Source organism: Sander lucioperca, chromosome 6 (genome assembly GCF_008315115.2).
Source record: "Sander lucioperca isolate FBNREF2018 chromosome 6, SLUC_FBN_1.2, whole genome shotgun sequence".
In the NCBI taxonomy this organism is placed as follows: Eukaryota; Metazoa; Chordata; class Actinopteri; order Perciformes; family Percidae; genus Sander; species Sander lucioperca.
In genome coordinates, this window is record NC_050178.1 from 10,647,507 (window position 1) to 10,660,618 (window position 13,112).

Sequence of the window (13,112 nt, forward strand, 5' to 3'; positions counted from 1 at the left end):
TGGCTGTCTAACACAAATCTGGTTTTGGTCTTTTCTTGGTCTCGCCCTGCCTTGGTCTTGGTCTTGACTCGGTCTCAAACCCTAAAAGTCTCGGTCTTGTCTTGTTCTCGATACACTCTTATCTTGGTGATGACTTGGTCTCGGTTTAGCTGGTCTCAACTATAGACTGTATAATATTAATGGACAGAGCATGTGTGACGTCACCCATTGGTTTGTGGAGATCTGCTATGAGTTGTTGAGTTTGCCGTTATGGGCGCAGCCATCCTGGTTGTGGATGTGACATTTTTGACATCATAGCGACGCCCTAAAACCCCCCCTGCTTTATCACCGATTTTAAAATCAACGAGACCATAATTCAAAAAAGACTATTACAGAAACCGACCTCCTTTTGCAACCGCACGTGTCGCCCCCTGCTGGAATTCTGATAGAATGCAGGTTTAAGGCACTTCCACATTTGCAGCACTTTGCCGAACCGGATGCTTTTCCCATTAATATTGTCATGTCAAACTGGAGAAAAACGGCTTAAATCCCAAGCAGCTATTTCAAGCGGACGATTGGTAAAGTGGGTGGAACAAATGTGCCCGGCCGAGTTTCGCCCGGGGCTTTAAAAAGGAGACATCGGAAGTAAAGAAAAACACAAGTTGACGAGCAGCAAACGGCGAAAATTGAAAGGAGAGACTGCCAGCTAAAGCAAGCGGAATATGGAGTTATATTCCTATCTTTACACAAGAGCGCATTCTTTCAATTTGAGAGCATTTCTCACTGATATTACGTTCAGATTTTGTAATAATTTCCCTCAAAACCTTGCTCTCACACTCAAATGGCCACTGCTCGCGCTTGGATTTGCTCTGCTTGTGCTCAAACTTTGTGCAAGCACTTAATTGTAAGTCGCTTTGGATAAAAGCGTCAGCTAAATGACATGTAATTTAATGTAATAATGTGCTTGGACTCAGATATGTTGTTCTGTGGACAGATTTCCTGCTCTCAGCTTTGGCCCTTCTCCTCGCACTCAGCCTGATTCTGCGCACTTGCAAATCTTCTCCTCTCGGATCTCTCCTGCGCGCTTGGATTTTTCTGTGTTACAACACTATCAAAATTCCACAACCAATAGAATGCCAGGTGTAGTGTTGACCAATGAAATGATCCCTGCCCCGTTGAGGGTGCGTTCGTTTTATGTTAGAACATCCGTTGCAGACGGCTCCTCTGTAACCATGGGTCTGTAACCCAAGTTCATTTACCCCGCCGTCCATCGCTTTATTATTAGTATATCAATAATGTGCACAGAATGGTCGACGCTCTTTCACCTGCACCCATCAGGAAACGGGAGAAAGCTTGGAAGTGGGACATATCAAGTTACGTACACAACTATGAGGGTGAGTAACATCAATTAAGCACATAGCATATGACGCTAGCCATAGCTAGCCTAGCTTGATGTCCGTAAACAAATAGCTTTTCTTTATACCGGTAGTTTAGCTAGCTAGATTGAACGACATATGACGGACAGTATGTGTGTATTTACAACTGGTATTTAATGACCCCACTTTGTATTTTTTCCTCGTTTGGTTAACCATGTTCCTGGGGATTTGGCTAATTTCAGACATGCTAGCATATAGCCTAGCTTGATGTCCGTAAACAAATAGATTTTCTTTATAGTTTAGCTAGGGGGTTGGTCCAAGATGGCGACCTATGCAGACGTCTTATTCTGAGCTCCGAGACTCTGACTGAGTACCAGTGGTTTAAATTGACTTATTGAAAATTAATCATCGATAAACGAAGGAGTGGAACGTTGCTCTTGCATCTAGTAAGTTCATTCGCCCGAATAAAAGGACTTTTACTGGTCAAACTTTGTGAAGTAGCAACTAGCTTACAAACTGCTAGCTTAACAGCCAGGACACGTGTGCTAAGATGTCAAAGAGAGATGCCAAGAATGTGAGAAAGGGAGGCCTGATAATGGATATAGATGTTGATAATTTGTTCTCTGGTTTATGTACACCTCTTCCTGATACTCCCACGAAAAGCCCAAATCCCAAGAAGGTCTGCACCAAAGAAGAGGAAACGGTATCAAATGCTGACATCCTAAAAGCCATTAATGGTTTGAATGACCGTTTTTTGAAGTTTGAAGAAATGATAATGAATAATACAACTGAGATTGCTAGAGTGCAGGAAAATGTGAAAGGGCTGGAAATCCAGTGGAAAGGAACTGATGACACAGTGAAGAAGATGAGTGACCAGATGACAACCTTGAGGGAGAAACAAGAAGAGTCGGAGCGGTACAATAGGAGATGGAATCTCCATCTTCTGAATCTCCCAGAAAGCAGCAACGAGGATGTGAGGAAGGAGGTGCTGGAGATTTTCGCTGAAATCATCCCAGAGGAAAAGAGCAAGCTTGGATTCATGGTGGACACCGTGCACAGGGTCGGACGCCCGAGAGAGGATACAAGCACACGTCCCACCATCATTCATTTCACCCTGCACACCTTTAGATTCACACTATGGCGAGCTTCCCTCAACACTGATGTCATGAAGAGAAAGAATCTTTGGATGACTGAGGATTTAACCCAACAGGAGAGACAGTGCAGAAATAAACTTTGGCCTCTTGTGAAGCAAGCACGCGCCGATGGAAAGAAAACTAAATGGCAGGGTCCTGCTGCCATCATTAACAGTGTGAGACACACTGCGTAACTTGTTATATTTCCATTAATATGAAGTAAAATGTTCACACTGCTTAACTTGTTAAATTTCCCTTAATGTGAGGTAAAATGTTTAAGTTAAATATGCCACCCAATCTTAAGAGGTAATTTTGTTCTCCCTGTATACAATTCAAAGGGCAATATGTTCACTCCACTAGTTAAAATAAGATATTTTTTTAGGAGTTAATTGAGGTACTCATGTTCAGAGCTTCCCACTTGACGGTGAGTTAATCTCTGATATTCCCTATCTCAGAGTATCTTTTCCTTAACTAGTTCTTATAACCTTAACAGACATCCAGTTCAGATTTTTTTTTGATTATGACAGACTTCCCTTTTAGTTCCTTAAAAATAATATCTTTTAATGTCAGGGGTATACGTGACAGCACCAAAAGGAAATCAATTTTTTTGTTCAGTAGACGAAATAATGCTGATTTGATATTTTTACAAGAGACTCATTCCGTGGACAGTGATGTGAAATTTTGGAGTGCTCAATGGGGTGATAAATGTTATTTTTGTCATGCCTCTCAACAATCAGCAGGTGTCGCCATTCTCCTTAACAATTTTAAAGGAGATATAGTTGAATCAATGATCTCCAATGAGGGCAGATGGATAATCTTGGTTTTCAAATTAGACAATTCCTTCTATAGTAGTTTGCAATGTATATAACTATAATAATACAGCTCTAGCAAAAAATATGTTTTTACAACTCTGTATGAAACTTGAAGCCTTTAAAAACAAATATAAGGATGCACACTTGATTATTGGAGATTATAACGATGCTCCAGATGATCTTGTAGATAGAGTACTTGTAAGATTAATTCCACATTCAAGAATCAAAAGTACTGCATATATTTGTGAACAACTGGCGGTTATAGATATTTGGCGTTTTTTAAACCCTGACATTAAGGAATTTACATGGTGCAACGTCAGTAGGTCCTTACAGTCTAGAATTGATCTATGGCTTATATCTCCCTCTTGTCTGCAGTTTGTGTCAGAATCATTACATAGCTATGCCCTACTTTCTGATCATAAATTAATTTCAATCCACTTAGTAGGAACAAAACAACAAAATGGTAATATACGTGGTTATTGGAAACTAAATAATAATTTATTAAAAGATGATGAGTTTTGTGATTCAGTCAAAAAAACAGCCAAAAGCATATTTGGTAATAACGAAGGGAATCACATACAAAAATGTGAATATTTCAAGTTTAAAATTAGAGAAATAGCAATGAAACGAAGTAAAGTAATTAAAAAAATATAACTTAGCTAAAGAAATAAATATTATGGATAAATTGAATGTTTTAATGGCTAAGGATAATCTTTCAGAGGAAGAAGAAAAACGTTGAAAAAATTGAAAGAGGAAATATATAATATGTATATTGAAATGGCTAAAGGGGCATTTGTATTTGAGTTAGGGACTGTTCGTTATTTAATTAAGGGGCCACCGGAGGAATTTTGTGGCCTCTAACCTAAAAAGACATGACCCTTCCCTCGTCAGTAATAATTTTCCTATGACCCTCCAAAATGATTTGAAAAAGAGGAATGACCCTCCCCTTGCATGCAAGTTTGCACTTAGCAAAGAAGTACAGATACCATGATGTACATGAGTTAATCTCTGCATTCTCATCTTACACATCCCACTCCTCTGTTATGGTGTGGTGGCCATTTCAGTAGATTTACTCACTAACATTGTTGTGGAAACACAATAAGCATGGAAACTAAATGCACACTTCCTGCATTATTTCAGATACTAAGTTACTCCTCTAGTAAACTAGTATTCACATGAAATAAAACAATAAAACATTGAGACCATTCAGCAAAGGACACTGGGATATAGGCTAACCAATTCAACACTGGTTGCTATGGACTTGTCACTAGGCTTCGTCATTGTATATTTTAACGCATAGGTAAAGCTGCCGAAGCTGAACATTATATTAATAATATTAATAAAAAAATTAATTATATTCGAATATTAAATGCTCAAATTCATCCTGTTATTAATATTTACGATATTACACAGGCTTATGGATCAGCAATGCCAATATCAGCATGTGGTTGTTGTTACACATTCTGTCCACTAGAGGGACTACTAACAGTACAAAACAAACTTTTGAAAACAGGTGATCGCTTTCTTATTAACAATAAAACAGCGGGACAAAATTAATGACTTTAGTTTGTCAACTTTAATGTACCTTGGCTCAAGCTCGTGAATAAAATATTTAAATCCAGACCCCTGCGTGATGTTGATCGGTCTCATATCTTTACATTTGAACCGTGTCAGTTTGTCCGTTATCGCCTGGCGGACAGCTGGTAAGCCCCGTGATGAGGAAAGAGGCAGAAAAATAGTAATTCTTGCCTGTTTTTAGAGGCAATTCCTCGGACAGATCGCCTAGCTTGTCAGGGTGTTGTCAGGTGTGCCCTCAGGTTTTTGATAGTATTGTGATGATGATACCGCGTGGATGTATGTATTAAGGGAACGTGTACGATTGTGATACGATTCAAAAACTTTATTGTTCATCAGACTAAACAAAAGCATTTCATTTTCACATGCGTGTAGGCCAAGGCGACGAGAAAGGCAAGATTGCATATAAAAATAAAATAAAATTATTAATTATTATTTTTAATTATTTATAAAAATAATTTTAGCATTCGAATACTATTGATTTTTTTAATATTCGAATTATATTCGAATTTCGGAATTCGTTCCAACAGCCCTAATATACTGTATATGTCAAATATTCAGTTTGATGAATGTGATAGATTTATCGAGTCAGTTAAAGCATTTACACCAACTATATCTGAACAATTTAAAATGGCATGCGAACGTCCCATTACTAAAGTGGAAATCTCAGAGGCTGTTAGCTCAATGAAAAAAGGGAAATCTCCGGGTAATGATGGGCTTTCAGTCAAATTTTATTTGCATTTTTGGGAAGCTATTGAAAATCCTCTATTCGATTTATTCAAAGAATGCCCTTTAAAAAAGGAAATGTCCACAGGTATGAAGAAAGGTTTAATATGTCTTCTTCCTAAACCTGATAAAGATCACTTATTGATAGAAAATTGGAGACCTATTATTCTCTTAAATATCGACTACAAAATTGTATCATTCATTTTTGCTAAACGATTAAAAAGAGGTCTTCATGAGATAAGTGAAACACAAACAGGTTTTATGTCTAACCGTCACATTAGCTCTAATATAAGACTTGTTCTCGACCTGCTGGACTATTCTGATAACATCAATACTGACGCACTGATAATATTTCTTGATTTTTATAAAGCATTTGATACGGTAGAACAATATTTTTTAATCAAAGCACTTCAAATTTTTGATTTCGGACAAAATTTTATATCTACAGTTGAAATGTTTTATAAAAATATTGATAGTTCTGTGATATTATATCCAAAAACCACAAAAAGATTTCCTGTACTGAGATCAGTTTGCCAGGGCTGCCCTATTTCATCGTTCTTGTACCTGCTGGTGGTTGAATTACTGTCATTACATATTTGACATAATCATGTTATTAAAGGTTTGTCTATTTTTGGTAAGGAAATTAGAGTTACTCAACTAGTGGATGATACGGCTCTCTTTTTGAGTGACAAACATCAGATTGAATATCCCTAATTGACCAATTTTCAGCTACTTCGGCTTTAACACTTAACAAATCTAAATGTGAAATGTTATATTTGTATCAGACTGAAGAGGAAAAAATGTTTAATATACCTGTTAAGAAATGTGTTAAATATTTAGGTATTCATATCTGCAAGGACCACAAGGAACGCCAACAACTTAATTTTTCGTCTAAATTGAAGAAAACTAAAACAATACTGAATTTATGGCTTCAAAGAGACATTTCTATTCTAGGTAGGATTCTTTTGACTAAAGCAGAAGGGATTTCAAGATTTGGCTACCCTGTCCTCTCTCTCAATGTCCACGATTCAACATGTAAAGACATAAATTCCATATTTACGAATTTTGTATGGAAAAACAGACACCTTCATTTAAAAAAATGGTGCTCTCTGGTTGTAAGGATGAAGGTGGATTTGAACTTCTGGACTTTTTGGACTTGAATTACAGCTTTAAGGTGAAATAGTTGAAGGAATGTTTGAGAGCACCAGAGTCTTTATGGTACTTTATCCCCAATAACATTTTTAATAGTGTAGGAGGTCTTAAATTTGTATTGAAATGTAACTACAATATTACAAGATTCCTGTTAAAACTATCCCAATTTTATCAACATTCTCACAAATTTTCTCCACACAAGTCTATCTTATGGAATAATGAATGCATCACTAGAGGGAACAAGTCACTCTATTTGCAAAAATGGATCAATAGAGATATTATCTTCGTAAAAGATCTTTTTGATTGTAATGGTCAATTACTTAATTATGAATCTTTTCTCAGAGAGAAAGCATTCCCAATAACGTTCAAAGAATATAATTCAGTTTTCAAATCTATACCTAATGGCATATTATGAAAAGTTATAAAAAACCAAATGACGTTACTGGTTTTAATTTTACTCTATATAAACGGTATGGATATTATGAGCAGCACTTGTACTAATAAGCACATTAGAAAATGCTTTCTAAATTTAAAGAAAATAACACCTCGTGGGAAATTTTTCTGGAATTTTCATTTTACTGATGTTAACTGGCATAGGGCGTGGCTTGTTCCCTTTAGATATTGTATCACAAACAAAGTTAGGGAATTACATTTGAAAATATTACATAATATATACCCTACAAACCTATTTGTCTCGAAATTCATGCCTTTTGATAACTATTGTAGTTTTTGTAAAACAGAACAAGAGTCGTTAACCCATCTTTTTTATGGTGGTTGATTTTGTATTGCGTTTTGGAAAAGCTTTGAAGATTATATGGTATCTAAAACAAAACATACAATCACACTTGAAGGGAAACATATTACTTATTTTGAATGTAAAGATAGAAAGTTATGTAATATTGTAAATCTCTTTATTTTATTAGGTAGGTTCCATATTCATAAGGCAACATTTTCCAGATCAACACCGTGCTTCAAACTATTCCAGGTTGAATTTGACATTGTACTTTGAGTCTCTTAAGTTGGTATCCAATAAAAAAGCTATATTAATATCTGATGTCTACTCTAATCTCTTTGTTTAAGTGCTCCTGCTGTCTACATTATTAACGATTTTTGAAAGTCTGTCCCCTTTATATCTTTATTTCCTTTTATTTAGACTATTTTCATTTTTATATTATATTATTTGTATATCTTTTTGTATTTTACTTGTTTACGTATTGCAATGACTGAACTTCTGTAAACTACTTTTTTGAAATAAAGTTATAAAAAAAAAAAAAAAAAATAGTTAAGCTAGATTGAACAACATATGACGGACAGTATGTGTGTATTTAATGACCCCACTTTGTTTTTTTTCTTGTTTGGTTAACCTTGTTCCTGGGGATTTGGCTAATTTCATGTTAGAGCCAATAGTAAAACCTAAACTGTAATATAACTGAAAGAACACCAGAAACTGGATTGTTTGTGTCCGTTTTTGCATCACTGTTGTGTGTTGTTCATCAGAATTTAGTCTTCATTCCTTCATATAACATTAGTTTGAAAATGATGGATTCATATCAGTCTGTATAAAATGTAATGTTAAGGATTAATGATTTGCTCCTTAAATAGCAGGGTTTTTTTTAATGACTACAAAGCAAACTGAGCAGAAAAGAAACAAGCATTTTTGTTTTCTTTTCTTTTCTTCCAGTTGAGGCTGAAGGGCTCGACCAATGCTGCATCATAGCAGCACAGTGTCTTATCACCAACCCATGAAAGCTAGAAGTCACCCTGCTGCTCCAGATATACCTACTGTATGACTGACTACAGACTACAACCATCTGCAACATCATCAACAACTGCACAAGTCTCTTGGGGTCATATGGGACTCGGTTGTTCTCCATACTGCATCATACACTATATTATTTTTCTGTTTTGTTATATTAGTAGGCTACAGACAAAACTAAGAATCATTACTTAATCACAGTATATTTTATTCTGGTGTACACTGTTGACTTGACTCGCTGCTATTGATTATACGTCACTTTAGCTTGCTACTACCTCATAACTTTACCTTAATTGCTCTTGTATAGTTAATTTATCTTCTACTAGTTGTATATACCTCCTATTTAATTCAGTTATTCTTAACTTGTGTTGCAATACCTGAATTATCCCTATTGTGAACACTAGGCTTATCTTATCTTTATTTTAGTTCATATCATAACCCTGCTCACAAACTCACCTGTACCTGGGTCATCTGTTTGCCAATATCAATGTTCCTGCTACAGTAAATCCTACAGGCAAAGTGTACTGCTTCACAGTAGTATGAACCATATGCTTTTTAGGTTTTGTGTCAAATATTGTGCAGTTTGTTATGAATTACTCATTGTTTTGACAAGGTCAATTAAAGCAGTTTAACAACCTTGAAGTGTCCACTCTGGTAAATTTAATTGTACTGTTTTTTTTTTTAATAAATATTACAGAACATGAAAAACTTTCCTTTGCCTTGATAAGGGTTTTAATTTGTTGCAAATATGAACATGGCTTTAATAATATATATTATTGCTCTGAAAAACTACAATGATTTAAGAAATATCATTGATACTTATCAACATTTATTGAATTGATTGTATATGTGGGCAAACATTACAGGCACCTATTCATGTAAGCAGAGAACACAATAGTTTGTTCTCTTTTATCACTTGGATTATGCAGGTGATGGTGCAGAAACAGGTGAAGTCCTTGTAGATCTCTGGCACTTTGAGGACAGACAGATCCAGCAACTCTCCACTGTTGTCTTTGTATAGTGTGCTCCTATTTAAGACAAATTCATAGACATCAACACATAAGATATTAGGTGTACATAGCTTTCTTTAACATCATTACTATCTTACCTTCTCTGCTTTGGATTTGTGGACATGACAGTAATTTTCTCTCCCGGGCATTGTTGTGAATTTAAGCAAGATAAAGAAATGATAAGTATATGTAACATGATATTACAATTAAATTATTATCAGACTTGCCAACGTTCTTGATTTGTGCCACTACTGCCTGCCCTCTGCACACAGGTGAGTACAGGGGGAATTAATGGGATTTTGCGTTTGGAGTAATGTACTGACTGGAACAACACAGTAGTGTGGTTGTACAACACTGGTCCATGCACACGGTGCAGCTGTGATGCAGCTCAACAGGGGTACTTCAGCTCCATCTGGAAGAAGGGAAACTGAAACAAAATACTTGTTTTTTTCTGTTCAGTTTGCTTTGTATTGATTTCATTAGGGTAAAAATAAATAACTGCTATTTTAAATAGTGTTTTATTATAGGAGTGAAATTGTACTTACAACTTTCTATACAGATATTTATATGAATGTTATTGTTAAAATAATGTTATAAGAATTTAGAACAATATCTGAAAAACATACAACAGTGATGTAAAAACTGATACAAACAATCCAGTTTCTTTTGTTTTTCAGTTATATTACAGTTTAGGTTTTACTATTGCCTCTAACATGTCTGAAGTTAGCCAAATCCCCAGGAACATGGTTAACCAAACAAGGAAAAAATACAAAGTGGGGTCATTAAATACCAGTTGTAAATACACACATACTGTCCGTCATATGTCGTTCAATCTAGCTAGCTAAACTACCGGTATAAAGAAAAGCTATTTGTTTACGGACATCAAGCTAGGCTAGCTATGGCTAGCGCCATATGCTATGTGCTTAATTGATGTTACTCACCCTCGTAGTTGTGTAGGTAACTTGATATGTCCCACTTCCAAGCTTTCTCCCGTTTCCTGATGGGTGCAGGTGAAAGAGCGTCGACCATTCTGTGCACATTATTGACATATACTAATAATAAAGCGATGGACGGCGGGGGTAAATGAACTTGGCTTACAGACCCATGGTTACAGAGGAGCCGTCCGCAACGGATGTTCTAACATAAAACGAACGCACCCTCAACGGGGCAGGGATCATTTCATTGGTCAACACTACACCTGGCATTCTATTGGTTGTGGAATTTTAATAGTGTTGTAACCTTCTGATATATGTCTATGGTTGTAACACAGAAAAATTATGTCTATGGTTGTAACACAGAAAAATCCAAGCGCGCAGGAGAGATCCGAGAAGAGAAGATTTGCAAGCGCGCAGAATCAGAGTGCGAGGAGAAGGGCCAAAGCTGAGAGCAGGAAATCTGTCCACAGAACAACATATCTGAGTCCAAGCACAAAGTTTGAGCACAAGCAGAGCAAATCCAAGCGCAAGCAGTGACTATTTGAGTGTGAGAGCAAGGTTTTGAGGGAAATTATTACAAAATCTGAACGTAATATCAGTGAGAAATGCTCTCAAATTGAAAGAATGCGCTCTTGAGTAAAGATAGGAATCTGAATGAACTGAGACTGCTGAAAACCGCTTCTGCTGTTATAGACGTTAGCTTAGCTGTAGCTACACGGTCGGCAGCGATACAGAGACTCTAGTGTCATTTGACCCTTTAATGCCTGAGAGACTTGTCTGCTTACCATATTGATTTCAAACGTGTTTCAACTGTTGTAAATATTTGTTAACTAAACAATGGGGAGGTAGTGTTTGGTAACTGTTAAAAGTGCATACAGCTTTGGGGTTTGTAGCAAACATGGTGAGATAAAGGGCTAATATGAGCTAATTTAAAATGTATGGTGTTGGTTTAAATAATTGAACTTTAAATATGTTAAATTAGTATGATAAAATGTTTAATTACTACTTTTATATATGGGTAAAAAGTACTATAAAAATGTTAAAATGGGTTTAAAAAATATGATAAAAATGTGTATTTTCTTTTCTTTGTGTTAAAGGTTTTTCACCTGCTACTGCTACTGCTACTGCTACTGATAGAAAAGACAAAACTGTTAAGCAGCTTAAGGACCTACAAAAAATCCAAAATGCCTTCTTTGGCTAAAGCAATAACTCAAATTGAACTGCTGAAGTGTGCCAAAATAAAAGAAGGAAAAAAGGAAAGGAAGTGTTTGGTCATTGAGTGAAATCCAGTTCTTTATTCCGGGGTGGATGCATCAAATCCTTTTCAAGTGGGGAATCTGCACAAAAATCAGAAGAGCTTGACAAATATTATACAGTCTATGGTCTCAACCACAACACTGGTAGGCTGATATAAAGAAAATAATTTTGCATGGCATTTAAAGTAAAAGCAACAAAATGAATGAAAAATTTGAACTACAAATGAAACGTGAATTAAAAGTCTGACTGGATCATATCAGGGGTTAATAAGAATATAAGTTATTACAGCACAGTTATGTTGTGTGTGTGTGTGTGTGTGTGTGTGTGTGTGTGTGTGTGTGTGTGCATGCACGTGTTTTCTCCCCAAAAAAACGAACCATTCAAGAAATATTCTGATATAAAAAACAACATATTGGTGAAAAGTATTCAAATCCATTACTTAAGCAGCAATACTACGGCATTGAAAATGTAGCATTATCACCAAAATGTACTTAAAGTAACAAAAGGCTAGATGACTAAATGGGACTAATTTTAACTGCTTTATACACCGCTGGGTATTTTATGCTGAAACAATGTGTCATATTTTATGAACAGGTCCTTATAAACTGAACTTTATACGCTCATAATATCTTTAGTGTGTAAAATCATCACTAGTAAAGTAATTAGTAACTGTAGCTTTCAAATAAATGTAGTGGACTAGAAAAATAAAGTGGCATAAAATGTAAGTACTCAAGTAAAGTACCTAAAAAGATTAATTATACATACATCCCTATAATCTAAAAATCTTTATTTGACTAATTGTACTTACCACCTAGTATATGCTATACTGACATTGTCTGGTGTGGGTTTGTTTTTGTTTTTGTTTGTTGTTCTGGGAATGCGGGAGCTTGTTTTTGGATAATACAGCTATTGAAGCAGCTTCCTTCCGTCCCCAGTCCGTTCACCTACAGTAACATGCCTGTCATGTGGGATGAAACACATCTGGAGGAATCCCATACAATATACACAATGGGAGAAGCACATGCCCACACATTGCCTCCAACTCCCTGTCAATATTGATTCATGTCATGTCATTTCTAGTCTACGCCTTACAGCAAAGTAATAAGTGTCTAAAGCTATAATGTTTTGGATTCCAAACATCTGGCACCTCTCAGTGGTAGAATACAAAACACACACACTGTGGCAGACATAGTGACTGCATTTACATGGACACTAGTCTCCTGTGTTGATGAATAAAATCAAATGAAGACAGACCCTCAGTGATGTGGACAGCAAGGTACTTCATACTCGTTGGCATAACCGTAAACTTATTATATATTGTAGCAGTGTTTAAAAAGCAGTTGTTTTGATGGTGATCATAAATAATGTTTACCAGGGACTCAACAGATGTTAGTGAGGACA

At 36.0% G+C, this 13,112-nt stretch overlaps 1 long non-coding RNA gene across 1 annotated transcript; it reads right to left on the reverse strand.

The window, feature by feature from the left end:
- Positions 1-9,313: 9,313 nt before the first annotated feature.
- Positions 9,314-9,667, reverse strand: LOC116051545. The gene is made up of 2 exons (XR_004105373.2): positions 9,618-9,667; positions 9,314-9,537 (listed from the first exon to the last, which is right to left on the reverse strand). It is a non-coding gene; the product is annotated as an uncharacterized LOC116051545 (long non-coding RNA).
- Positions 9,668-13,112: the final 3,445 nt, after the last annotated feature.